This window comes from Bubalus bubalis, chromosome 19 (assembly GCF_019923935.1).
Source record: "Bubalus bubalis isolate 160015118507 breed Murrah chromosome 19, NDDB_SH_1, whole genome shotgun sequence".
Lineage (NCBI taxonomy): Eukaryota > Metazoa > Chordata > Mammalia > Artiodactyla > Bovidae > Bubalus > Bubalus bubalis.
In genome coordinates, this window is record NC_059175.1 from 28,580,138 (window position 1) to 28,606,580 (window position 26,443).

The window sequence follows — 26,443 nt, forward strand, 5'->3', positions numbered from 1 at the left end:
GAGTTCAGATCCAGGAAACTCTCTCCCGTGAAAGAAATAATCTAGTAAGGCAGAAAAATATTTAGATAGTAACTGTTCTACTCCAGCCAAACACTACCACTGTGGCCCCACCCCCACAACCAGCACAAAAAGCTGAGTGGGGAGACGTTTACCCCACCTGGGGGGGTAACACCTGGAAGGGTAACAAGGCCCCCCTTCTCACTCCTAGTGGAAGGCTGAAATCTCACTTCCATCCTAGAGGAGCAAGGTACCCCTCCTTCCTTAGATGTCAGTGAAGGCAAAAGAATTCACAGTTCCGACTTCCTGACAGTAATGAGTAATCAGTAATCTTTCCCCACTAAAGTGTCTCAATTCAATACCTAAAGAATCCAAATTTCAATAAAAACCTCACTTGTTGTTATATAAATCATGAACATCTCTCTTTGAATAAGAAAAAACAATCAACAGATGCTAATATCAAGATGAAAAGAGAATTATATGATGATGATTTTAAAGCAGCCATCATCAAAACACTTCAGTGAACATTTATGAACAAATGTAAAAATAATGAACAGAAAGCATCAGAAAATAAATAGAAGATATAAGGAAAACCCAGATAGAAATTTCACAACTGAAAAATGGAATAACTGAAATTTTAAAAGAAACTTAGTGGATAAGCTCAACCTCAGGATGGAGGTGACCAAAGAACAAATCAGTGATAACTGAAGACAACAACAGAAATTGCCCAATCTACAACATAGATAATGTAGACTAAAAAACATGGACAGAGCCTTAGGGACCTGTGGGATGATGACAAAAGACAAACATTTGTGTCATTTGAGTGCCAGAAGGAAAACGGAAATAGTAGCACTGAAAAAGTACTCCAAGAAATAAATAATGGCTGAAACTTTCCCCAAATTTGGCAAGTGACATAAACCAACAGATTTAAGAAGCTGTGCAAATAACAAACCAAAAATCTGAAGAAGAAATCTATGCCAAGACACACTGTAATCAATGCTGTGAAAACTAAGAATAAAAAAATAATCCTGAAAGCAGCAATACGGAAACACTTTATCTACTGAGGAAAAAAATGAATGACAGCATATTTTTTATCGAAAACCGTGAAGGACAGACACAAGTGCCACAGTTTTCAAATGCTCAAAATTCTGTAAATCTCGTGCTCTATGTCTGCTGATCCTTCAATTATGAAGGATCTCGTGCTCTATGTCTGCTGATCCTTCAATTATGAAGTAGAAATCGAGAGGCATATTCTCAATGAGGCATAACTAAAAAACTGTCACCAGAAGACCAACCCTAAAAGAATGATTAAAAGAAATTCTCTGAGGAGACAGGAATTATAAAAGAAGAAATTCTGGAATATTATAAACAGAGAATAATGGGAAGAGTTAAAATATCAGTGAATTCAGTAGACTTTCTTTCCCTTTTGAATTTTCTCTATTGTTTTTGATTATTAAAGCAAAAATCACATTTCCTGATCTGGTTGCCAGTGTAATGTAAATGTAAAGAAAATATTTAATATCCTTACATTATAAACAGGAGTATAAAGGGACGTAAGAGAAGATAAAGTTGCTACACTTCACTCAAACTGGTGAAATGTCTATATCAGTAAACTGTAATAAATTATATATTATGATACCTGAGCAACCACTAACAAAAATATAAAAAGCCATTTTGGATAAATCAAAATGGAGTGTAAAGCAATGTTCTAGTAACCCACAGGAATGCGAGAAAAAGAAAACGGAACGATGAAACAGTAAAGTAAAAGAATGGAAATATATGCCATGTAAAATTTAAAAAGAAAGTAGGAGTGCCAGTTCTCCCCAGAATGATACACAGATTTACTCATTATAATCCAATAAGATTTTATCCTGAAGATATTTACTAAACAATAAATAAATAAAGCAAAATTATTCTAAAATTTATTTGGAAAGGGAAAAAGAAAAGCTGAAATAATATTTAAAAATCAGGATAAAGTTGGAGGAATTGCTTCATTCAATTTTAAGATTTATTACACAACTGTTAACACAAGACTGTGTGGTTCTGACAGAAGGACAGATATACAGAAAAATGGAACAGAATAAAGAAATCAGAAATAGCCCCATACAAGTACTGCCAAAGAGTCTTTCAACAAATGTTGCTGGAGGAATTGATTATACAAATGATGACACGCATCTTAAACCACACATGTTTTGCAAAAATATCTCAAAATGGATCACAAATTTCATTATAAGGCTTACACCTAAATCTTCCACAACCATGTTCATACAGCAAGCACTATTCACAATGGCCAAGAGGTGGAAGCAAAGCAAAAATCTGTTAACTTGATGAATTGGATAAACAAAGTATAGTATATCCATACTGTTGTTGCCGTTCAGTTGCCAAGTTGTGTCTGACTCTTTGCAATCCCATGGACTACAGCACGCCAGGTTTCTCTATCCATCACCATCTCCTGGAGTTTGCCCAAGTTCATGTCCAATGAATCAGTGATGCCATCCAACCATCTCATCCTCTGTCATCCCCTTCTCCTCCTGCCTTCAGTCTTTCCCAGCATCAGGGTCTTTTCCAGTGAGTCAGCTCTTTGCATCAGGTGGCCAAAGTATTGGAGTTTCAGCTTTAGCATCAGTCCTTCCAAAGAATATTCAGGGTTGATTTCCTTTAAGATTAACTGGTTTGATCTCCTTACTTTTCAAGAGACTCTCAAGAGTCTTCTTCAGCACCACAGTTTGGAAGCATGAATTCTTTGGTGCTCTGCCTTATTGTTCAGCTCTCACACCCATATATGACCATTGGAAAGACCATAGCTTTGACTATACAGACTTTTGTTGGCAAAGCGATGTCCTTGCTTTTTAACACATTGTTTAGGTTTCTCATAGCTTTTCTTTCAAGAAGAAATTGTCAACTAATTTCACGGCTGCAATCACCATCCACAGTGATTTTAGAGCCTAAGAGGAAATCTCTCACTGCTTCCACCTTTTCCTCTTCTATTTGCTATGAAGTGATGGGACTGGATGCCATGATCTTAGTTTTTTAAATATTGAGCTTTAAATTGGCTTTTTCACCTCTCCTCCTTCACCCTCATCAAGAGGCTCTTTAGTTCTTCACTTTCTGCCATTAGAATGGTATCATCTACATATCTGAGGTTGTTGTTGTTTCTCCTGGAAATCTTGATTCCAGCTTGTAATTCATCCAGTTTCGCATTTCTCATGATGTGCTCTATGTATAAGTTAAATAAACAGGGTGACAATAAAAAGCATTGCTGTACTCCTTTCTCAATCCTGAACCAGTTGTTTCATATAGGGTTCTGACTGTTGCTTCTTGACCAGTATACTAGTTGTGAGAACACCACGAATTGTATAAACAGCATAGCCATACAATGCAATTTATTCAGCTTTAAAAGAGAAGGAAATCCTGTTTCCTGCTACAACATGGATGAACCTTGAGGATATTATGCTAAGTGAAATAAGTCAGTCACAAACACTGTATGATTTCACTTCTGTGAGGTATCTAAAATTGTCAAATCCATAGGAAAAAAAGGAGAATCATGGTTACTAGGGGCTGGGGAGGAGGGGGGAAAGAAGGTTTATTTGAGAGTACAGAGTTTTAGTCTTGCAAGATGAAAAAGTTCAGACCTTTGTAACAACAATGTGAGTATACCTAATACTACTAAACTGTACTCTTAAAAATGGATAAGGTGGCAAATTTTATGTACTTTTTAAAAAAACTACAGTGAACAAACTTATAGGCAAAAAAATAACCTATGAATCCTTTAGTAGAAAAATAGGAGAAAATCTTTGGAACCTAGGGCTTGGTAAAGAGTACACAGAAATGATATCAAAAGTACAATCTGTAAAAGAAAAAAATGGTTAATTATGATCCATCAAAATTATAAACCTTTACTCTGCAAAAGACGTTTTTAAGAAGATGAAAAGACAAACTACGCACTGGGTGAAAATATTTGCAAGTCACATATCTGGCAAAGAACTCATTTAGAAAATATAAAGAACCCTCAAAACTCAATACTAACAACAAAACAAACAATCCAAGTAGAAAATGAGCAAAAGGCATGAAGAAGCATTTCACAAAAGAGTACATATAAGTGGTAAATAAGTACATACAAAGGTGTTCAACATCACTAGTTATTATGGAAATAAAGATCACAAAGAGCTATCACTACATACATATAAGAATAGCTAAAATAAAGAATATTGACAATACAGATGCTGACACGGATGCACAGAATGAGATCTTATATATTGTTTGTAGGAATGTACAGACCTGGAGAATCCCATGGGCGGAGGAGCCTGGTAGGCTGCAGTCCATGGGGTTGCGAAGAGTCGGACACGACTGAGTGACTTCACTTTGACTTTTCACTTTCATGCATTGGAGAAGGAAATGGCAACCCACTCCAGTGTTCTTGCCTGGAGAATCCCAGGGACGGGGGAGCCTGGGGGGCTGCCGTCTATGGGGTCGCACAGAGTCGGACACGACTGAAGCGACATAGCAGCAGCACAGACACTGAAAGATGGTGCAGCAGTCTCTTAAAAATAATAAACATGACACAGCAACCACATTCCTAGGCATTTATCTCAGAGGAATGAAAACATAGGTTCACACTAAAAACCAGTACATGACTGTACACAGCAGCTTTAATTATCGTAGCCTGAAACTGGAAGCAACTAAATTGTTTTGCAAGGGTAACTATTAATATTTAAGCAATCTGCACTACATCCACACCATGGAATATTGCTTAGAAATAAAAAGGAACAAATATGCAACAACTTAGATGGATTTCAAGGTTTGCAGTTAATTATGTAACTAATTATGCTGAGTGAAGAAACCCATCTCAAAAGGTCTGATTCCATTTCTATGAAATTCTTGAAATGAGAAGATGATAAAGATGGAAAACAAACTAATGTCTGCAATGACAGTAAAGAGGTAGAATTAAGATACTTGTAATGATGTCTTACTTTTGTATCTCAGTGTTTACATGAACCTTGTTGTTGTTCAGTCCCTAAATCTTGTCCAAATCTGCAACCCCATGGACTGTAGCATGCCAGGCTCCTCTGTCCTCCACTGTCTCCCAGAGTTTGCTCAAATTCATGTCCACTGAATCAGTGAAGACTAGAGATCTCTTCAGGAAAATTAGAGATAGCAAGGGAACAATTCATGCAAAGATGGGCTTAATAAAGGACAGAAATGGTATGGACCTAACAGAAGCAGAAGATATTAAGAGGTGGAAAGAATCCACAGAATAACTATACAAAAAAGATCTTCATGATACAGATAATCACAATGGTGTGATCACTCACCTAGAGCCAGATATCCTGGAATGTGAAGCCAAGTGGGCCTTAGGAAGCGTCACTACTAACAAAGCTAGTGGAGGGGAAGGAATTCCAGTTGAGCTATTTCAATACTAAAAGATGATTCTGTGAAAGTGCTGCACTCAGTATTCCAGCAAATTGGAAAACTCAGCAGTGGCCACAGGACTGGAAAAGGTCAGTTTGCATTCCAATCCCAAAGAAAGGCAGTGCCAAAGAATGCTCAAACTACCACACAATTGCACTCATCTCACACGCTAGTAAAGTAATGCTCAAAATTCTCCAAGCCAGGCTTCAACAATAAGTAAATGTGAACTTCCAGATGTTCAGGCTGGTTTTAGAAAAGGCAGAGGAACCAGAGATGAAATTGCCAACATCCACTGGATCATCGAAAAAGCAAGAGAGTTCCAGAAAAACATCTATTCCTGCTTTATTGACTATGCCAAAGCCTTTGACTCTGTGGATCACAGTAAACTGGAAAATTCTGAAAGAGATGGGAATACCAGACCACCTGACCTGCTTCTTGAGAAATCTGTATACAGGTCAGGAAGCAACAGTTAGAACAGATTTCTCAGGAGGCAGGTCAGGTGGTCTGGCATTCCCATCTCTTGAAGAATTTTCCACAGTTTATTGTGATCCACACAGTCAAAGGCTTTGGCATAGTCAATAAAGCAGAAATAGATGTTTTTCTGGAACTCTCTTGCTTTTTCGATGATCCAGTGGATGCTGGAAATTTGATCTCTGGTTCCTCTGCCTTTTCTAAAATCAGCTTGAACATCTGGAAGTTCACGGTTCAGGTATTGCTGAAGACTAGCTGGAGAATTTTGAGCATTCCTTTACTAGTATATGAGATAAGTGCAATTGTGCAGTAGTTTGAGCATTCTTTGGCATTGCCTTTCTTTGGAATTGGAATGAAAACTGACCTTTTCCAGTCCTGTGGCCACTGCTGAGTTTTCCACATTTGCTGACATATTGAGTGCAGCACTTTCACAGCATCATCTTTCAGGATTTGAAATAGCTCAACTGGAATTCCATCACCTCCACTAGCTTTGTTAGTAGTGATGCTTCCTAAGGCCCACTTGACTTCACATTCCAGGATGTCTGGCTCTAGGTGAGTGATCACACTGTCATGATGAACTGTGGTGTTGGAGAAGACTCTTGAGATTCCCTTGGACTGCAAGGAGATCCAACCAGTCCATCCTAAAGGAGATCAGTCCTGGGTGTTCATTGGAAGGACTGATGTTGAAACTGAAACTCCAATACTTTGGCCATCTGATTCGAAGAGCTGACTCATTTGAAAAAACCCTGATGCTGGGAAAGGTTGAAGGCAGGAGGAGAAGGGGACAACAGATGATGAAATGATTGGATGTTATCACTGACTTAATAGACATGGGTTTGGGTGGACTCCGGGAGTTGGTGATGGACAGGGCAGCCTGGTGTGCTGTGGTTCATGAGGTCGCAAAGAGTCCGACATGACTGAGCGACTAAACTAAAATTATTTACAATATTGTAGTGGTTTTGGCATACATTGACATGAATCAGCCATGGGTGTACATGTGTTCTCCATCCTGAACCCCTCTGCCACCTCTCTACCGATCCCTCCCTCAGGGTCATCCCAGTGCACCAGTCCTGAGCACCCTGTCTCATGCACCAAACCTGGACTGGCGATCTATTTCACATGTGGTAATACAAGTGTTTCAATGCTATTCTCTCAAATCGTCTCACCCTTGCCTTCTCCCATAGGGTCCAAAAGTCTGTTCTTTATATCTGTGTCTCTTTTGTGGTCTCGCATATAGGGTCATTGTTACCATCTTTCTAAATTCCATATATATGCGTTAATGTACTGTTCTGATGTTTTTCTTTCTGACTTACTTCACTCTGTATAATAGGCTCCAGTTTCATCCACCTCATAAGAACTGATTCAAATGTATTCTTTTTAATGGTTGAGTAAAATTCCATTGTGTATACGTACCACAGCTTTCTTATCCATTCATCTGCCTATGGACATCTAGGTTGCTTCCATGTCCTGGCTATTATAAACAGTGCTGTGATGAACATTGAGGTACACGTGTCTCTTTCAATTCTGGTTTCCTTGGTGTGTATGCCCAGCAGTGGGATTGCTGGGTCATATGGCAGTTCTATTTCCAGTTTTGTAAGGAATCTCCACACTGTTCTCCATAGTGGCTGTACTAGTTTGCATTCCCACCAACAGTGTAAGAGGGTTCCCTTTTCTCCACACCCTCTCCAGCATTTATTGCTTGTAGACTTTTGGATCACAGCCATTCTGACTGGTGTGAGAGAGTATCTCATAGTAGTTTTGATTTGCATTTCTCTGGTAATGAGTGATGTTGACAATCTTTTCATGTGTTTGTTATCCATCTGTATGTCTTCTTTGGAAAAATGTCTATTTAGTTCTTGGGCCCATTTTTTGATTGGGTCCTTTATTTTCCTGGAATTGAGCTGCATGAGCTCCGTGTATATTTTTGAGATTAATTCTTTGTCAGTTGCTTCATTTGCTATTATTTTCTCCCAATCTGAAGGCTGTCTTTTTACCTTGCTTATAGTCTCCTTTGTTGTGCAAAAGCTTTTAAGTTTAACTAGGTCCCATTTGTTTATTTTTGCTTTTATTTCCATTACTCTGGTGTGGGCCATAGAGGATCCTGCTGTGATTTATGTCAGAGAGTGTTTTGCCTGTGTTTTCCTCTAACTCACAACTTTTAAGTGTGCTTTTTTCTTCAGTTGACAGCAGTTATACAAAAGGTAGAAATTATTTATAAATAATATATATAATATAATTTGCATATATAAATTATATATAAATAATTTCTATTAAATCTCTCATTGTTCCCCACCAGAGCTACAAGAGCCAGTTTAGCTTTCTGCTGACAAGAAAAAAAAGTTATTTTATTTTGGAAATAAATCCATCATCAAGGTTCAATCAAAACATTGCCCATATATAAAAATATATCTGCACACACAAAATATGAGAGTATATATATATATGTATATATATATTACCATTCGTGTCATCTCCCTATCCTAATTACATTCACTCATGTATTTGTTTCTTTGAATAGGGGCTCTGGGGCCGTTATAGTAGCTGTCATGTGGAGCAGGAGATAAGGGTGATCAACCAGGGTTCACAGTGATTATAGTGGCCAGAGACAGTTTGTGGCTAAGACGGTATTCAGCACTCTAAGTTTGCAAGTGAGGCAGACACCAGTCTCTTGATGACACTCTTCTAGGTCAGAGAGCTCAGAAAGCATTAAAATTCTGAGTTAAGAAATATTCTGTTTTAAAAACGTCTCCTGAAATTCTGAAAACAATGATCAAATTATAGTCTAATTCTGCTTTCAGTGATGCACTGAAGTTTCCTTAGCTGGTGCAAAGAAAAATCTTTAGTTAAATTAAAAAAAAAAAAGAGTTAAAGCTCTATAAAATATGTATATTTTATCTAAAGAGAAATAAAAGTTTTGTGCTCTTTTAAAATGTTACAAAAGTATACGAAGAAATGACAGAAATAATACAAATTTATATGGAGAAAACCACAATTCACAAAACTGGCTCTTATTTATGGATATTAGATTTCTGGCTTCACACCTATTAAGTGGTGCCTTGCTATTTTCTATGGTATTGTTTGGATTTAATTCATGGTACAGTCTGGGTTCATGATGCAAAAATGTGTACGTTAAAGTCAGTTGTAGAAAGAAATGATATTCCTTTGTTAAATGGCAGCAGACATTGTATTATTTGGGGCACTTCTGAAAGAGATGGGAATACCAGACCACCTGACCTGCCTCTTGAGAAACCTATATGCAGGTCAGGAAGCAACAGTTCGAACTGGACATGGAACAAAAGACTGGTTTCAAATAGGAAAAGGAGTACGTCAAGGCTGTATATTGTCACCCTGCTTATTTAACTTATATGCAGAGTACATCATGAGAAACGCTGGGCTGGAAGAAGCACAAGCTGGAATCAAGATTGCTGGGAGAAATATCAATCACCTCAGATATGCAGATGACACCACCCTTCTGGCAGAAAGTGAAGAGGAACTAAAAAGCCTCTTGATGAAAGTGAAAGAGGAGAGTGAAAAAGTTGGCTTAAAGCTCAACATTCAGAAAACTAAGATCGTGGCATCTGGTCCCATCACTTCATGGGAAATAGATGGGGAAACAGTGGAAACAGTGAAAGACTTTATTTTTTTAGGCTCCAAAATCACTGCAGATGGTGATTGCAGCCATGAAATTAAAAGACACTTACTCCTTGGAAGGAAAGTTATGGCCAACCTAGATAGCATATTCAAAAGCAGAGACATTACTTTGCCAACAAAGGTCCGTCTAGTCACGGCTATGGTTTTTCCTGTGGTCATGTATGGATGTGAGAGTTGGACTGTGAAGAAAGCTGAGCACCGAAGAATTGATGCTTTTGAAGTGTGGTGTTGGAGAAGACTCTTGAGAGTCCCTTGGACTGCAATGAGATCCAACCAGTCCATTCTAAAGGAGATCAGTCCTGGGATTTCTTTGGAAGGAATGATGCTAAAGCTGAAACTCCAGTACTTTGGCCACCTCATGCGAAGAGTTGACTCATTGGAAAAGACTCTGATGCTGGGAGGGATTAGGGGCAGGAGGAGAAGGGGACAACAGAGGATGAGATGGCTGGATGGCATCACCGACTCGATGGACGTGAGTCTGAGTGAACTCTGGGAGTTGGTGATGGACAGGGAGGCCTGGCGTGCTGCGATTTATGGGGTCGCAAAGAGTCGGACACGACTGAGCGACTGAACTGAACTGAACCTGACTTTAAACCATGTGAAATGTGTCTACCATTCTTACTTTTCTGTTTTAATCATAGAAATTTGCCAAAGTACTAATTATTTTGTATCTGTGCCCCTACCATTGTGGACTAAATGGGCCCCAATTACATAATACGTTTCAGAAAAGAAATCAGTATCCATAGGATTGAGTCTAGGCTGGAAACTTCTCAACCCAAATGAGACATTAAAAGACAGGCGCCCTTATACTGGAGAGACTTGAGAAAGAATGTTGCCAAATGAATGGACTAGGACACAGTTGAATTGCAAAATCCTGTGATCTGTGGCAAACAGTTGACTTCTATGAGTTTTGAACCACTGAAAATCAAACAAAAACTTAACGTGTTCATTTTCTACCTGGCTTTCCTTTTACACCACATAGAATTCGGTAGAGTTTACTAATTTATACCTAGCAAAACTGTTGTAAACTAGTTATCTAGTGAGGGAGAAAGCTGGGCATCAGCCAGTCCTTTGCTTTAGCCTCAGAAACCTCAAGGACTTACCTTTGGGGAAGGAAATTAAGGTATTTAAGAGAGATCATAATTTGAAGCTGGGTTGTTTTTTTAGAATTAGGTCACAGTTGGGCTGAGAGAAAGGCATCCATGTATTCCCGTGTTTCTTCCCAGGCTCCATGCTCACATGCTTGGTTTCTAAGCCCTGTCTAACTCTGCGACCCCAAGGACTGTAACCCACCAGGGTCCTCTGTCCATGGGACTTTTTCTGGCAAGAGTAGTGGAGTGGGTTGACATCCTACTCCAGGGGATCTTCTCAACCCATGGAACAAACCCAGCATTGTCTCCTGCTTTGCAGGCGGATTCTTTACTGCTGAGCCACCAGGGAAGTTCCAGGCTCTCTCCCATTCCAAATTCTAGTTTTGTGTGTCTTGAAAGACAGAATAGGAATAGCAAGAATGTAGGAATTAAATTCTTGTATTTAAGTGATACAGAGCATTCTTTTCACTTCATTTCATATCCTCTTCTGTGACAATACCAAGAGCATTTTTGCAATAAGTGTTACTGAAATTTTCTTTGCTCATTTTTCAGTGTGTGTTTATAAAAGGCCCTCAGCACCACTTAAGATTCAATTAACATTGTTATGAAGATATTTTATGTACATTATTTCATTCAAATCATGGGAATGACTATAAATGCTCTGAGAAAGGCTTGTTTATGCCTTCCACAAGCAATTATTGAGGATTTACTTTGCTCAGTAGGGTGCTAGCCACTGGGAATACATAGATGAAGGAAGCAGGTCCTAAAGAATTTACAGGCTAGACCTGGGGGCGGTGGGGGGTGGGGGAGGAATTAAGCAGCAATTTTCAGTACATGTGAAAAATGCTTTCTTCTTTGCTGAAAACTTTCTGGACAAGAAAAGAAAAGAAAATACAGAAGAGATCTTATCTAGGTAGCCTTCATTAAAATGGAATTACCCTCCCAAAGGCTTTAGTGCAAAAATGAATACCTTCTCAAAAATTCTCAATTTTGACAATTCGTGACAGTTTTTCAGAGTTCAGGCTCTGGTTTGTCCCTCCAACTTCCTTTTTAGGCTATGATGATGCTGCCTCAGCTGTACTGCCTGGGTTAATTGCCACTATTTTGGGGACAGACCTGGCACCATGAATCTTGGAAGAGGCTTCTGCTTTCTTTGTGATTCATTCTAAGATGTGGAATAGTTTCCTTTCTCTTTATTCATCATGACATAGAAAATATTTACCCAGATGTTACTGAAGGCTTGATCATACTGGAAGGGAAATATCACATATAAAATAATTTATAATTACTCAATGATAAGCCCTATACTACAGAGTTCTTACCTAACTTCATTCCTGCTTAAATCCAGCCTGCCTCTACCAGTAGCACTCCCAGTGTCTCTCTTAGAGCCCAGGCTGCATGTCCAAAATGTTTAGAGAAGAGGAAAGCTTTTCAAACTCTTCTGCCTGTGGCACACCACTGCAGGTTGATTTTCTTCCCCAGAATTAACATCTTACCAGTATGACTGACTGTACAATAATTCACTGAGGGAAAATTCCACTCTTGCTCATAAAACAATACAGCCAAACAATCCCATAGTAGTGTGAGATCAGTATATTTCCTGAATTCTGAATTGTAATAATGTGAGATTATACCTTGTCAAAAACAGTCAAATTCAGGATGGGATACATGGAATTCACTGCATTTCCATTTTGGTCTCTTCCCATCAAAAACAAACAAAGAAAACTAAATTTAGGGTCTTATTTCAGCAAGATTCTTCCTGTTTCCTGTGTGTAAAAATGAAACCAACAACACGAAAGTGAACAAAATGGAACCTTGAAGGATATAGGGAACTTTAACAAACTCATCATCAAAAAATGACGAGCATCATATTAGTTTGCCAGCCTAAACTATCCTGGGTATAACAGGTAGGATAATAATATAAGAAGAATAAATCAGTATGTACATGAATAGTCAACTATTCATATGCTCATACATTCAAGAATGCACACTGGAATGTGCATTCTTGGTCTTCGGATGGACCAAATGCCTGGAATGGTTCTTGGTCTGGGAGACAGAGGGGCAATTAAATGTGTATGTCATGGAATTTAGCTTCTAGGGGGAAGATAGATAAACTAAGAGGCAAATAAAAAATACATTAACTGGGATTAATACATGCTATAAAAAATAAAGTAGATGATGAAAGATTAACTTGTGCTTTTATTTGAGATATACTGGTTAGAAGTCTTTTCTAGAGGAAGTCCAAACAGAGACCAGACATGCACAGGAGTCCTGTACTCCAGGACAGAATGACAGACTGAAGGATAAAAAGCACCTAGACCCAAAGGTAATAATGTGCTTGATGTGTCCAGTGAGTAGCAAGAAGTTCAATATAGCTGGAATAGACTGAATGTGGATGAAGGGCAGGAAATAAGGGATAAAATTAGCCAAGGAACACATAGGGCATAGAGAGAATTTTAATTTTATTCTCAGTCACGTGAAAGTTAGAATTAGGTACAGCTGCAAATGATGAAAAATTTATATTTAGACTAGCTTCTGAAAGACAGAAGATTGCTTGTCTTTCATATAAAGACATCAATATACAGGCATCAAAAATTTCAAAAAATTGGCAGGGTCATAGCTCCTTCTATCTTGCTCTTCAGTTATGCTCAGAATGGCTTTTAGCCTCAGGAACTGAGATGACTGAAGGAGCTCCAGCTATCAACTCTGCATTTCAATAATCAGAAAGTACAAGGGAACAAAGAAAATGCTTCTGCAGTTAAGTCCCCTGCATACAAATGTTGCAAAATTTCAGACGTGAACGTGTGTTCAAATGTCCAATCATAAGTTAGTTCACGCATCTAGTGTACATTGTCACGTGCATTCATCCTCTACAAGTAGTTGCGCTTTTGTGTATTTTATTATACAGTATTTTATTAGAGTGGGGCTTCCCTTGTGGCTCAGATGGTAAAGAATCTGCCTGCAGTGTGGGAGATCTAGGTTTGATCCCTGGGCTGGGAAGATCCCCTGGAGAAGGGAATAGCTACCTACTCCAGTATTTCTGCCTAAAGAATTCCATGGACAGAGGAGCCTGGCAGGAAATAGTCAATGGTGTTGCAAAGAGTCAGACGTGACTGAGCAACTAACACACACACACTGTTGTATAGAGTGCAGTAGTACCAGATCTTCATTTCAAGGCCAGGATGTCCAGAAGCAAGTGTAAAAGCAGCAGTGATGTAGCTGGTACTGCTAAGAAGCATCAGCAGTTGTTCTGTACTACTGCATTCTTCAAGGTACTGTACTGTAAGATTAAAAATGTTTTATTTTGTTTGCTTTTTAATGTATTACTTGTGTAAAAATATTGTAAACCTATTACAGTACAGTACTAAATAGCCAATTGTGCTAGGTGGGTACCTAGGCTAACTGTTGGATGAACAAATTGGACATAACGAAAGTGCTCTTGGAATGGAACTCGTTCCTATGAAAGGGACTTACTCTATTTATAAAGTTATATCCCCAAAAGTGTTCAAGATATTTTTAAATTAAAAACACACTTGACTTAAATGCTGTTTTAGTTTCTGGTGTACGGCAAAGTCATTCAGTTATAAATACATACACATTTTTTTTTTCCATGATGGTTTATTTCAGGCTATTGAATACAGTTTCCTGGGCTATCCAGTAGTAGGTCCAATGGTTTATCTATTTCATATATAATAGCTTGTATCTGCTAATTCCAAACTCCTAATTTATCCCTGCCCCATGCACTTTTCCCCTTGGTAACCATAAGTTTGCTTTCTATGTCTGTGAGTCTGTTTCTATGTCATAAATAAGTTCATTTGTGTCCTGTCTCAGATTCCACACACAAGTGATATCATATAGTGTTTGCCTTTCTCTTTCTGACTCAGTATGCTAATCTCTAGGTCATGTATGCTGCTGCAAACGGCATTATTTCATTATTTTTTAAGGCCAAGTAGTATTCCTTTGTATATTATACCACATCTTCTTTATTCATTCATCTGTAGGAGGACATTTAGGTTGCTACCATGTCTCAGCTATTACAGTGCTGCTATGAACACTGGAGTACATATATCCTTTTTTTTCCAGATATATGCCCAGGAGTAGGATTGGTGGATCATATGGCAACTTTATTTTTAGTTGTTTTAAGGAACTTCCATACTGTTTTCCACAGTGACTGCACCAATTTATGTTCCCATCAACACTGTGGGAAGGTGCTTTCTCCACACTCTCTCCAGCATTTGTTTTTTAATGATGGCCATTCTGATTTAGTATGTGGTGGTACTTCATTGTAGTTTGATCTGCATTTCTCTAATAATTAGTGACGGCCATCTGTATGACCTAAGAGAAATGTCTGTTTAGGTCTTCTGCCCATTTTTGGATTCTATTGTTTGTGTTTTTTCTGCTATTGAGTTGTATGAGCTATTTGTATATTTTGGAAATTATACCTTTGTAGTTTGCATGGTTTGCAAATGTTTTCTCCTAGTCCGTAGGTTTCCTTTGCTTATGGTTTCCTTTGCTGTGCAAAAGCTTGTAAGTTTTGATAAAGTTCTACTGTTTATGTTTGCCTTTATTTTTAGTCCTGGAGACTGACGTAAAAAACATTTCTATGATTTATGTCAGAGCATGTTTTGCCTATGTTCTCATCTAGGAGTGTCATGGCATCAAGGCATAATTACATTTCATTGAATAAAACTTTGTCTTATGGCCACACCTATCTCTGAGAGAAAGTAGAAGATGTAGTGTTCATTTTAGACATTTGTGAATATACCAAGGGTTAAGCTCTCAAAGAAGAATGGCAAATAGGTACTGGTAAATAGGTATTTTCTTATGTCAGAAACACACAGGCTCTGACATAAGAGTCACAGAAAATGATGCTGAGCAGAAGCATGGCATGACCTGATTTACATTATTAAAGGATTGCTTTGACTGCTGTGTGGAGAATGGAGGATAGCAAATGTTGCAGGGAGATGAGCTGAAAGTGTACAGTAGTTATCTAAATTCTTTAAGGTCACCTTAGTTATGGTTTGACTTCCCTGGTGGCTCAGATGGTAAAGAATCTGCCTGCAATGCAGGAGACCAGGGTTCGATTCCCGGGTCAGGAAGATCCCCTGGAGAAGGGAATGGCAATCCACTCCAGTACTCTTGCCTGGAGAATTTGAATTCCATGGACTGAGGAGCCCAGGAGGCTACAGTCCATGGGGTCACAGAGAGACACGACTGAGAGACTAACACTTTCACTGGTTACGGTTTAATAGATACATATATTCAATCTTTGTAGAGTTTACTTTGGAACAAGCCAAATACCAGTTGTTGGTGTTAATTCCCCAAGTTTATATTTCCTTAATTATTTACTTAATACTTGCTTCAAAAACAAGGTAAAGTCAATTGACAATACAGAAGTCTTTTTCTGAACCCTATTCCAATGAGGTGCACATCAAATCTCATTGATAGGAAATTCTATCTGTATATTAAATATATAAACTAGTTTTATGATAAACTAAAATTATGATAAAACAAATTAATGTATGTTTGGTGATATTAGCAGTCTTTAGAGAAATCACTGAAATCAATCTGAAACACTGCAGAGTACAATCTTGGTACAAAGAATTTTGCCATCATTCTCCTGCCAGTCTACATGGATTAGAATTTGAAATATATTTCCACTTAGTACAAATCTCTTTCCAGTTCTCCTATTCTAATCTATTCTCCTGCATGAGAATGCAGGCAATGGTTGAGAGTGAGGTAAAGACAAAAAGAAGGAAGGAATAAAGGAAAGAAGAGAGAAAAAGAAAGAAAAGATGATAGTCATCCTTAAGGAAGGAAGGTCATGGCTAAAAGGCAGCAAAGATAATAATCTGGCAAGGTTACTAACAGTTTTGACCGTTTTCCTACTATTTTTCATATTAATAATTCTTACCAAATTTTTAAAATAACAAATGTCTTTTTTTTTGACCGAGGAGAGAAAAATTATGCTCTGCCTCTGAGCAGACACATCTTCCAACTTGGCTGGAAAAAATGCAGTTCGTGTGCATGCTTGAGGGCAAGGTAGAAGGAGAGAAAAATAGAAAGTAAGAAAAGTAGCCAGGAAACAAGTCATTATTTTTTCATCAGCTAAAGAGCATTAAACTTGATTTCTGAAAAGGCTTGTGTTTGGTGTCTTGATATCAAGGCCAGCTGTCTGTGCAGTGGTCTGATTTGAGGGGTATAAGGAAAATTCCACCAATTATAAAAATTACCTACACTCCAGTGAAATGGTTGATTTGGCAAAGCACCATTTAGAAGTCAGGGGCATTTAAGAAGACACCAAAAATCAGTTTTCTAAGGGGCAGTTTGGTAGATGATGCAGTGCCTGCCTATATATAGGCTAGGAAGAATAATGTTTCAATATTTTTATACTTCATTTTAGTATACTTTGGGGCTTACCAGAATTATATCAAGAAGCTGTTCAATAAACAAAATACAAAAAATCACTATCAAACTTATGCCATAAAGTTAGATCTATAAGGACCAGGTAAATTTAAGTTGACAAGAACAATCCCCACAGTCTAAGAATGGTTAGGAACTTAAATGCAGTAGTTGCTTCAGAATCTTGATAGAGTCATAATGGATTGTCAGAGAATTAGACTTCCCCAAAGTTTTATTTCCTTCTTATTCTGCTGTAAATGTTTGTATATAATGCAAAAACACCCAAGTTCATGAATCCAGGGACAGTATAGGTCAATTACCCCACAGTTATAAATTAAACAATATCAAAGTGGTGTATTTTTACAAAAGCCTGGCTTTCTAAAAAAAACCTGAAATGGGCATTCAAGCTCCTGATTATGTTTCATGTAGCAGTTGGACAAAAGTAGAAAATATTCATTCTAGGAATAAAAATTCAGGTATTTAATAATACAATTTTTCCGTGTCTTTAAAATGTCTCTTTGGAAGAATATTCAATATTGCAGGAATTGAAACTTGATAATTATAATGTTTATCAAGGAAAAGTTTACCATATGTTATCAAAATGCTAAGTGGGAATTCAACTTTAATGAGTCAGAGATGATTGATTTACTTGAATTTACTCATTTTGTAGAGAAAGAGAAAAATACTCTCTTGTATGTTACTTCTAGTGATCCCATGCTGAGGTACCAATATGAAGAGTGGGAAATGACTCCTAATTTGAGTTCTTTTTATATGATCATAGAGTACGCATTTGATTACAACTAAAGGAAGGAAAAGGTAGAAACTCAATGGACAAAAAGTATTTTTAACTACTGAATAATTAATGGAGACATTTGTCAAGGAGAAAAAAGCATAAAGAAATGTACAGAGATAAGAAGTACAAGGCAAAATCAAGGAATGCTAAAAATTGTAACACCAATTACTAGAAGGAAGGACAAAAAGAGGAGACTGGGAGTTAAGTGTTGGTTAATGAACCTACAAAAGTAAATTAGATCCATAATATGAAAAATCTTAAAATCTTGAGTCAAAATCTTGAGCTTACTGATAGAATGCAATTATTATTCTTTAAATTATGTACCTTAATTTGGGATAGTCAAAGTAATGGGAGCCACCTAAATTAATACTTCCCAACATATCTTTCAAAACTATACAAATCAACAATGATAACAAAGAAAACAACACAAATCTGAAGCCTTCAGTGTATGTGGAAAACAGAGGACACTACAACTTCAACTTGCCTGTAAGCAGAAAAATAAGAACCACTTTGAGATGAGCTGTTTCTTGAGTTCCTACCAAATGTTTGCATGCAGTCAAGGGTAGACATCTTGAAAAAACTGTCTGGAAGATAGGAGAAGGAAATAGAGGGCCTAATATTGAACTAAAATCACCATCATAAAAAAGGAAGTCTATACTAAGTGCTAAAATACTGCCAAAAAACTCTTGTATATTAGAGTACTGGCTATAGATAAAGGACTCAAAAGTATGCAGTTTAGAAAGTTATCTCTTCTGTGAAAAATAGGATAGAAAGGAAGAGAGGAGCAGACTCTGGAAATTGTACACAGGGAGAGAAAAAGGAGCAAGTATGGAGAAATTTTGAAAGACACAACAAAAACAATAAACTCAAAACACAAATATTGCCCCCAAAGTGCCATACTATTAAAAATACTGCATTATCCTATGCTGAAAAATGGGCAAAGGAGAGTCACTTTTTTAATAAGAATATTCTAGACCACCATAAACCAGTAGCTTTGCTCATAAAATGCAATGCAAATGAATTTTTTGATCTCCACAAAGATATTATAAGACCACAGTTCAGTTCAGTTCAGTCGCTCAGTCATATCTGATTCCTTGCGACCCCATGAACCGCAGCATGCCAGGCCCTCTGTCCATCACCAACACCTGGAGTCCACCCAAACCCATGTCCTTTGAGTCAGTGATGCCATCCAACCATCTCATCCTCTGTCATCCCCTTCTCCTCCTGCTCTCAATCTTTCCCAGCATCAGGGTCTTTTCAAATGAGAGCTCTTCGCATCAGGTGGCCAAGTATTGGAGTTTCAGCTTCAACATCAGTCCTTCCAATGAATACGCAGGCCTGATCTCCTTTAGGATGGACTGGTTGGATCTCCATGCAGTCCAAGGGACTCTCAAGAGTCTTCTCCAACACCACAGTTCAAAAGCATCAATTCTTTGGTGCTCAGCTTTCTTTATAGTCCAACTCACACATCCATACATTACTAGTGGAAAAACCATAGCCTTGACTAGACAGACTTTTGTTGACAAAGTAATGTCTCTGCTTTTTAATATGCTGTCTAGGTTGGTCATAACTTTCCTTCTAAGGAGTAAGCATCTTTTAATTTCATGGCTGCAATCACCATCTGCAGTGATTTTGGAGCCCCCCAAAATAAAGTCAGCCACTGTTTCCCCATCTATTTGCTATGAAGTGATAAGACCACAAATGAGAATTAAACTGTTATAGCTAATGGAATACACACACGTATGTACACACACACACACACACACATCACAGAAGGAAACTAGACAATATTCTGAAATAAAATATTCCCAAATATTTTTTAATATAACAAAATCCCAATAATAGTGAATTAGAAATTTTAAAAAGAACAGAACTGTACCAAACCTATAAAGAGATAAAATGATGATTGATCTGAAAAAAAGAAATAGAAAAGAGAGGAAAATAATATAAGACTAAATTATAAGATACCTCAGAAATAAAACTAGGAAAACAGCAAAGAGAATAAAAATTAAAGTAAGGAGTAAAATTCATCAGAGAGGCAATGGTTGAAATAGACAAGCAAAGAAAATCTACATAAATATAACAAATTACTAAAGAAGGAAAAACACTGGAATAATATTAATATCCTACATTTATTGGATAAGAACACTTTCCTGAAATAAAATATAAATCTGCAGAGCTTCCCAATTATCTGTGAAAACTGATCTAGAATAAGCAAGCCATAGGCATATTTCAGTAAACTACTGAACTTTAAAAATAAAGAAATTATCACGGCCTCCAGGCCTAACCAGACAAACAAATCAAAATTAGACTGTCACCAGTTTCCTTAAAAGCAATTATAAAGAAAGAAAACAATTAGCACTATTTTCAGACTACTCAAGAAAAAAACTTATGAATAAGGACTTTTTTTTAACCTATTTAACTATCTTTCAAGTGTTAAAGCTACAGATGAAAAATGTGAAGCGTTCAAGATACTAGGGATTACTTTTTATGCAATCTAAGAAAGCAGAAACTTTATTCAACCAAGAGGAAACTGCAGCAAAAGAACAAATAGTGAGCATTTAATATTTTAAATTGATGATCTAAGACTGAAAAAACTGTGGAATGGAGCATTAAAGAATAACTTAATAGCATATTTTATGATGATAGAAATAATAGAGTGGGAGAAGGGGGTGAGAAAAAGAGTAACAATAAATCCATTAACTGTTGTACAGACAATACGTGTAGTTAAAGGGTACCATTACAAACTAATGAGATAGGATAAATTAAATAAGAAAACTAGAATAAAGGGACTCTTGAAAAGGCATAAGGATAACCATTAGGACAAGAATACAATTATTTATTTTTAAAAATAAACATGTAAAGAAATCATATCTCTTAGAGAAAGTAAATATAATAGACATAGTAATTGTAACATGAATAGTTGGACAGATAAGAGACTAAACATATTAGACTTAAAAAAAATATGCATGGGCGTAACTCATCTATTGAAAGAAAAAGATTTTCAGCTTAACCGACAAAGTGGGATTGAACTCTGTAATGCATTCAAGAGCACACCCAAAAAAAAGATTTATGAAGGTTAAAAACAAAAGGATGGACAAAGGTATACCAGGCAAATGGAAACAGTAAGAAAGCATGGGTTGCAATTCTGATATCAGACAAGAAGAACTTTAGTCAACATGTATTAAACATGGAAAAAAAGTTACATCTTATCTCAAAGCCAAAATTTAAATTGAAAATGTAATCATTATGAATATCTATGTACTAAATAACTATATAAAGTGGACATTACACACAATATAAGGAAGACACTGATAGAAACATACTTTTAAAAATAAGAGACTTTTTACATACTTCTCTAAGATTAAAATCTTCTCTGGTGACTCAGATGGTAAAGAATCTCCTTGCAATGCAGAAGACCTGGGTTGGGAAGATCCCCTAGAGGAGGGCATGGCAACTCACTCCAGTATTTTTGCCTAGAGAATTCCCATGGACAGAGGTGCCTGGTGGGCTACAGTCCATGGGGCCATGAAGAGAACAAACAGTTAAGTATATAAAAGATCTGTATAATGAAATTAACTAGGTAGACCTTATAGTTAGATTCTGTTTTCTACACACTGATTAAACAGAATAGACTGATTTTTTAACAATGCAATAAATCTAGAAATCAGTTACAAGGCACAAAAATCAAGAGTCTTTCCACCAGAAATAAAAGACTTCTATTAAACAACTGTTTGATTATTTTAAAATATGGGTTTTATTATTATTTAGGTATAACAACATCAACAGATTGGGAGATAATTGCCATTGAAAAGATAGTTTGTTACACTCACAGATCCCAAGAAAAAGGGGCATACCTTGCTTTAGGGGTCCACAGAGAAGCACCAGGGCAGGTCAGAAAGCAGACAGTGTAAAAAAAATGTATATATAATATAAATATATATATATTATATAAGTATTACATATATTATATATTATATATATATATATATAGGCAAGAACTTTTATTGTGGTTTCTGCTGGAAGGAACAGCAAGGCTGTTCCAGGATAAACAGGTTTTGGATTGGCTTGTTGTTATTGTTCAGTTGCTCAGTCATGTCCAATTTTTGTGACTACATGGACTGCAGCATCAGGCTTCCCTGTTCTTCACTATCTCCTGGAGCTTGCTCAAACTCATATCCATTGAGTCAGTGATGCTATCCAACCAGCTCATCCTCTGTCATCCCCTTCTCCTTCTGCCCTCAATCTTTCCCAGCATCAGGGTCTTTTCCAATGAGTTGGCTCTGTGCATCAGGTGGCCAAAGTACTGGAGATTTGAGCTTCAGCATCAGTCATTCTAATGAATATTCAGGAGTGATTTCCTTTAGGATTGACTGGTTTGATCTCCTTGCAGTCCAAGGGACTCTCAAGAATCTTCTCCAACCCCACAGTTCAAAAGCATCGATCCTTCAGCATTCATTCTTCTTTATGTTCCAACTCTCACATCCATCATAACTACTGGAAAAACCACAAGTTTGATGATACAACAGACCTTGGTAGGCAAAGTATTGTCTCTGCTTTTTAATGTGTTGTCTATGCATTGACTAGTGCAAAGAATTTTAGCAGACTCTAGAGCAAAGGGCTTGTCTCTAGTTGTCTGATACCAGGCTTTGGGGCATTTAGGACTGGAAGACAGTGGCCCAGATTGTGAAAACCTGATAAAGGAAGTAGTTGGGAGTGTGGGCTTGAATTGTTTGATTTTCATATGAAAGACGTGCTCCAGGTAAGTTGTTTACCATCTATAGGAATTAGGTTGCCTTGAGAGGGCAGTCTCTCCTGAGTTAGTAAGTCTCCAAGATGTCAAAGGATGAAAAATACATAAAAGACAATTTACATATCTGTCGAAGAGAAAACACAATTTAAAATGAAAGAACTTCAAAAAATAATGATAAAAACTATAGCCAGTGCAATAAGGTAAGAGAAATAATAAAAATGTTTACAGATGGAAAGAAAGAAGTAAATGGTTTATATTTACTGTTGCAATTATTATGTAAAATATTACAAGAGGCTTCCCAGGTAGTGCTAGTAGTAAAGAACACACCTGCCAGTGAAGGAGATATAAGAGATGTGAGTTTGATCCCTGGATGGGGAAGATCCCCTGGAGAAGGAAATGAAAACCCACTCCATTATTCTTAATTAGAGAAACCCATGGACAGAGCAGCCTGGCAGGCTACAGTCCATAGGGTTCCAAAGAGTCAGACATGACAAAAACAACTTAGCATAGCACAGCACACAGAAAAAGAAATTTCTCAAACTAAAAAAGTGAACACGGGTTACAGGATACAAGGTTAACAGACAAAAATTAATTCGTGTACTAAGATGAAATCAAACCAAAAAACAATATCACAGTTGCTCCAGAGAAAATGAAATTCTTAAGTAATAAATGTGCAAAAATATAAAATGCATGTATGGTTAAAATTACAAAATATTGATGAAGAAATCTAAAAAGATCTAAATAAATGAAGGTGCAAACTATATTTATTTACTGAAGCCTCAGATGGTAAAGAATCTGCCTGCAATGCAAGAGACCTGGGTTGCTTCTCTGAGTTTGGAAGATCCCCTGGAGAAGGGAATGGCTACCCACTCCAATATTCTTACTTGGAGAACTCTATGGACAGAGGAGCCTGATGAGCTACAGTCCATGGAGCCATAAAGAGTTGGATATGACTGAACAACTTAACACTTTCACTTCTCACTTTCAGTATAACAAAAAAGTCAGTTCTCCCCAAATTGACCTATAGTTATAATGTAATGTCTATTTAAAAAAAAAAAATTCCAGCAAGTTTCTTTTGTAGACATAGATAAGCATGTCCTAAAATCTACATGGAAAATCACTGGACCTAGAATAGTGAAAATACTTTAGAAAAAAAAAAAAAAAGAATAAAGTGGGAGGAATGAGTTTATCTGATATTAAAGCTTTTTTATACAGCTATAGGAATCAGGACTATGTGGTATTGGTATAAGAACAGCTATATTTTTGCAAACATAGTTTGGGCAAAGATGTAATAGCAATGCAATGGTGGAAGGATAGACTTTTCAACAAACAATGCTGGAGCAACTGGGCATAGCAGAAAAAATAAACCTTAATCTAAATTTCATATCTTTTACAAAAATTAACCAAAATTGATTATGAACTTAAGTGTAAAGTACAACTCTATCAGATTTTAGAAAAAAATATAGAAGAAAAATCTTCAAGATAAAGGACTAGGTGAAAAATTCTTAGATTTGATACAAGAAGCATAGGAGTAAAAACCGATAAAATGGATCTCATCAATGTTATAAATGTTATAAATCTTTGCTCTACAATACCTTTGCTCTATCCTGTGAAGAGGAGGAATGACAAGCTAGCAGTTGGGAGAAAATATTTGTAACCTCATATGTGAAAAAGAACTTATAGCTAGAATATGTAAAACAAAACTCTCAAATTCAACTCTAAAATAATAAAAATATCCAATTAGAAAATTGATGAAAGACATGAGAAGACATTTCACTGAAGAGGATATACAGATGGCAAATAAGCATGTGAAAAGAGGTACAACATTACTTACCATTAGGAAAATGGTAAGTAAAATGCAAATTCAAACCAAATTGAGGTAGTCCTATACATGTTTATGGAGTGGGTTGCCATTTCCTTCTCCAATGCATGAAAGTGAAAAGTGAAAGGGAAGTCGCTCACTTGTGTCCGACTCTTCGCGACCCCATGGACTGCAGCCCACCAGGCTCCTCCGTCCATGGGATTTTCCAGGCAAGAGTACTGGAGTGGGGTGCCATCGCCTTCTCCATACATGTGTCAGAATGGCTAAAATAAAAAAGTAGTTATAACACCAAATGCTAATGAGGATGTTGAGAAACCAGACCACTCATATATTGCTAATGGGAATGTAAAATGATACAATCACTCTGGACAAAAATATGGCAGGTTTTTCATAAAACTAAACTTGTTTACTGTACAACCTAATAATTAAACTCTTGGATATGATTTCAAGGGGAACAAAAATGTATATCTATGCAAAATCCTGTACATGAATGTTTGTGAGAAGTTTTATTCATAACAGCTAAACCTTGGAAACAATTCAGATGTCCTACCATAGGTGGCATCCTACAATCATGATCCTAAGATCATGGCATCCAGTCCCATCCTTTCATGGCAAATAGATGGGGAAATAATGGAAATAGTGAGAGACTATTTTCTGGGGCTCTGAAATCACTGCAGATGGTGACTGCAGCCATGAAATGCTTGCTCCTTGGAAGGAAAGCTATGACTAACCTAGAAAGCATATTAAAAAGCAGAGACATTACTTTGCCAACAAAAGTCTGTCTAGCCAAAGCTATGGTTCTTCTAGTAGTCATGTATGCATGTGGGAGTTGGACTATAAAGCAAGCTGAGTGCTAAATAATAGATGCTTTTGAACTGTGGTGTTGGAGAAGATTCTTGAGAGTCCCTTGGACTGCAAGGAAATCCAACCAGTCATTCCTAAAGGAAATCAGTCCTGAATATTCATTGGAAGGACTGATGCTGAAGATGAAACTCCAATACTTTGGCCACCTGATGTGAAGAACTGACTCATTGGAAAAGACCTTGATGCTGGGAAAGATTGAAGGCAGGAAGAGAAGGGGATGACAGAGGATGAGATGGTTGGATGGCATCAATGACTCAATGGACATGGGTTTGAGTAAACTCAGGGAGCTGGTGATGGACAGGGAATCCTGGCGTGCTGCAGTCCATGGGGTCGCAAAGAGTTGGACACGACTGAGTGACTGAACTGAACTGAACCATAGGCAAATGGTGAAACAAAGGGTCCTACATACACTTTGTAGTGTATGTTGTAGTAGTGGTAGTGGTAGTCATGGACTACTCTCTGCAATAATAAAAAGGAATGAGCTATAGATGTACACCACTTGGAAGGATTTTAAAGTGAAACCAATCTGAAAAGACTATATACTGTTTCCTTCCATTTATACAGGATTCTTGAAATCACAAAATTATAGAAATGAGGACCAGATTTATTTGTTGCTAAGGTCAGACTGGCAACACAAGGGGTCTTTGTAATAAAACTGCTCAGTATCTTGATTGTGATGGGTAGTTACACAAATCTATACAAGTGATAAAATTGCATAGAATTAAATACACACGAACACATGAAAAACTGGTGAAGTGAATAAGGTTGATAGATATGCAAATTGTTATCACTGGGGGAAGGTGTACGAAGGATACACTGGGTCTCTGTATCACTTTTATAAAGTGCATGTAAATCTACAATTATCTTAAAATAAAATGTTAAATAATTGCTATATCTCAGAATTTATGAAAAATCAATGAAAAATGTATATATAACCTTAAACATTTGTATTAATAAAAATGAACAAATGAAAATTAATACAATCCCCAACTCAAAAATCTAATAAAAGAACACCAAATAAAGCAACACATACATATCAAACACACACAAGGAACTAATAAATATAAAAATGGAAATTAAATGAGATAGGAATATAAAAACATTGTATCTAATTTATAACTCAAATTCTTGTTTTTTGAAAAGAATAAACTGCTAACAGATTTAATTAGAAAAATGGAAAGAAACACCAA